A 3,153-nucleotide genomic window follows, 5' to 3' on the forward strand; every position below is an offset into this window, starting at 1 on the left:
TTGGAAGACATTTCTTTTATTCTTCAGAGTATGAATTTAAAGCTGTTTTTGTAAATATTTCTAACCAGCGGTAATTTCCACCTGCATTGTCAATCAACTTAGCCAGTTTGTTTTTCAGAACCTGTAGTCTTACTGGAATTCTGTTTCATCAGTGTGCTTTATTGAGTGTAGATTTTGCATACATTCAAAACATTAACCATAAAATACAGCAAGAGCACCTATATTCACCATTAACTTATATCCCAAGTCCATTTTTTCTATACACTACAAACAAAAGATAAATTAGAGACTTTTGAAAAATGCTGAAATACTTTCCTTCAGAATTGGAATGTTTATATTATGTAGAAATCCCCAAAGGTAGCATTATTAAATAGCAAAGAATAATTAGAACCCACAGTGTCTTTTTTGGTGTGAATGGGAAAATATTTTAAAATTCAGTTATTTAATACGTTTGAGAGAGAAAATTGTTTTTAAAAAAATACATGTGCATTGAAATGATGGCAATGCTTATAGTATTATCAAGTATGAATGGAGCTTTAAATTCTTATATTTACTTTTCTCTCTCAGTAAATTGTTAAATTTTCATTCAGCAAAAGATTGGCATTTGTTAATGTTTTATATTTAATACTAAAATCACAGTCATGAAATCATAGTCATAAAATGGTCTTCACATAGTAGTCATCTGTGTCATTTTTCAGTTTATAATATTAAGTTATGGCTGTTTTATTTCAAACTAAAGCTTGAACACTGGAAAATCATTGCTCAGTGATTTGTAATTTGGGACTTGGATTATTTATCTTGAGATGTTTGTATATTTTGTCAGTAACTAATATTGCGCTGCCATCATGGTGACTGTCATGGTTCTACAGAAATGCCCTCCATGTGTCCCTCTAATGTTGCATGTTTCAGTGGGTTGGAAGTTTTGTATATTTATTGTATTAACACAGAGTGTCATAAAATAAAATGCTGTTTACTGGATGTTTGTTTGTATAATTTTGAACACTATAATAGCAATTCAAAGACAGACATTGTTAAAGGTTTGATGTATATAGAAATTCCATGTTTGATTTTTAAAAATCTGTGTATAAGTCTGTCATTTGCTAAACAAAATAATATGAAAGACTTAGTTAAAAACTCTAAGCAACATAAAATGACAGTTTTTCTGTTGCATTAGACCTTTACAGGAGCTTTATTCATATTAAATATTTTGGCCACTTTAAGGTCAAATTACAGATAATCTAGAAGTTAGATTCAAAATGAAAAACCTATTCGTGGCTCAGATTTTTCACTGTGGATTAAAAATGAGTGTCTCTGTACTAGTATTGTATTTATTCAATTGAACTTGTATTCTGATTTCTAACCTTGCTACCTATTGCTGTTCTATGCACTGATGAATGGTGAATCTTCTTTTGAGAAATACATGTTAAAAAAGGAACAGTATTCTTTATTTTCTGGGTGTTATATTTTAAAAAATGAGTTTGAATTTTTACACCTAATTTACTAGGAAAATATTTTATTCTATAGTTCTTAAGACAATGTATTGTTTGCATTTAAGGGGATTTGTTAGGTTAATTAGTTGTTTCTGTAACTCATTTGTAATAGCATAATGCTTTTTACTTATTGCTGTATCTTTTTCTGAAAACACTGTTGTTAATATCTAATTCTGTATCCTTATTGGTACAAATCTGTGTTTAGCATGACTTTATATATAGAATTTGTTACATTGTGAGCATTTTTCCCTGCTTATGTATACCTTAGAATTATCATGGCTGACATACACCATTTCACTATATCTCCTTTCATTTTTTCCTTAAGGAAAATGTTTAGAGGAATTTGTTCATTTCATGTGATTAAGCCCTTTAGAGGTGAAATTAGAGTGGTTAATTTAAAAATAATTGAGGATGGTTAAAAATAGAAAACACCTTACTTTGATACATTTTAAAGTACAATGGTATACATTTATTTAGAGTAGAATAATATGTTTAAAACATGAGTTTTAAATGCTTTTTTATTAATCTAAAAAGTTTTAGCTCACTTATTAAGTATTAGAGAAAGTGAAGTATTTTGGCTAGAATTTTAGGGCACATTTTATAAAGCAGCATGCCTATAATATTGGTGGGTATTTTTAAATTTTTAGGGCTTTATTACAGTATGCAGAGAGCTAGAAATAAATCTCTAGAAACTTTCTAAGCCAGATATTGCCACAAATCTGTCTTACATTAGCAGATATCTCTTATTTGAAGATTGCAGGAAAATAAGGAAAATCTGTTCTCCAGTTTTCTAACCCCTCCTGTGGGTTTTATATTTACAATTTAACTATGGGGCTTGGGTCAAGCATTTAATGTATAGAATTTTCATTAATGTTGGCCAGGTTTCAAATGGCAAAGGAACATGGGAACCATCATGTGGCAATGCAGTGAGTGTTAAACTTTGTGTTTGTCCAAATCCTGATTTATTTTTTGGTTCATATCTTTCTGGGCTTGACATGGCTGATGGTATAGCTGAAACCCTCCTAACACTAAAACTCATTTTAATCTTTTCTCTAAGAGGAGCAGAAAATTAACAGTTAATCACCCACCTAGTAATGTAAGATTACTCTGAATATTATCTTCCATATGTTAAAACAGTTCTAGTTTGTGGAATCATATCATGCAAGTTTTATTTTTAAACTCTAGTTATTTTCAGTGTGCTTACTTAAATGTAATTCAGAATTCCTCCACAACTTTTAATATTTTCTGTGCCAGTGATTCTCAAGATAAATCATGGTTGTAGTAGTTGTTACTGTTGGCAATTTGTAGTAGTATTCAGATATTTTGAGGATGGGGAAAACACCAAAAATCAGTGTCTTTTTATCTGGTGATCACAGTGGTATCTACAGTATTCTAGTCTCCCACACACAAACGGAACCCACTGGACATATGCATCCCTTACACTTTCTTCTTCTAGTATAAAAGCAATACATACGTGTTGTAGAACAATTAAAAATTCAGAAAGTGATAAATGAGAAAATAAAAATAAATCCTTAATTGTGTCATCTTGGGGTACCTCTGCTAATATTTTATTGTCTTCCATTCTTTTTCTATGCATATATATTTTGTAGAGTTAAGAGATATAAGCAATGTGGATTTTTAAAAACCTTATTTTCCTCTCACT

Source organism: Aotus nancymaae, unplaced genomic scaffold, assembly GCF_030222135.1.
Source record: "Aotus nancymaae isolate 86718 unplaced genomic scaffold, 86718_ANA_hifiasm-v0.15.2.pri h1tg000014l, whole genome shotgun sequence".
NCBI classification, from domain to species: domain Eukaryota; kingdom Metazoa; phylum Chordata; class Mammalia; order Primates; family Aotidae; genus Aotus; species Aotus nancymaae.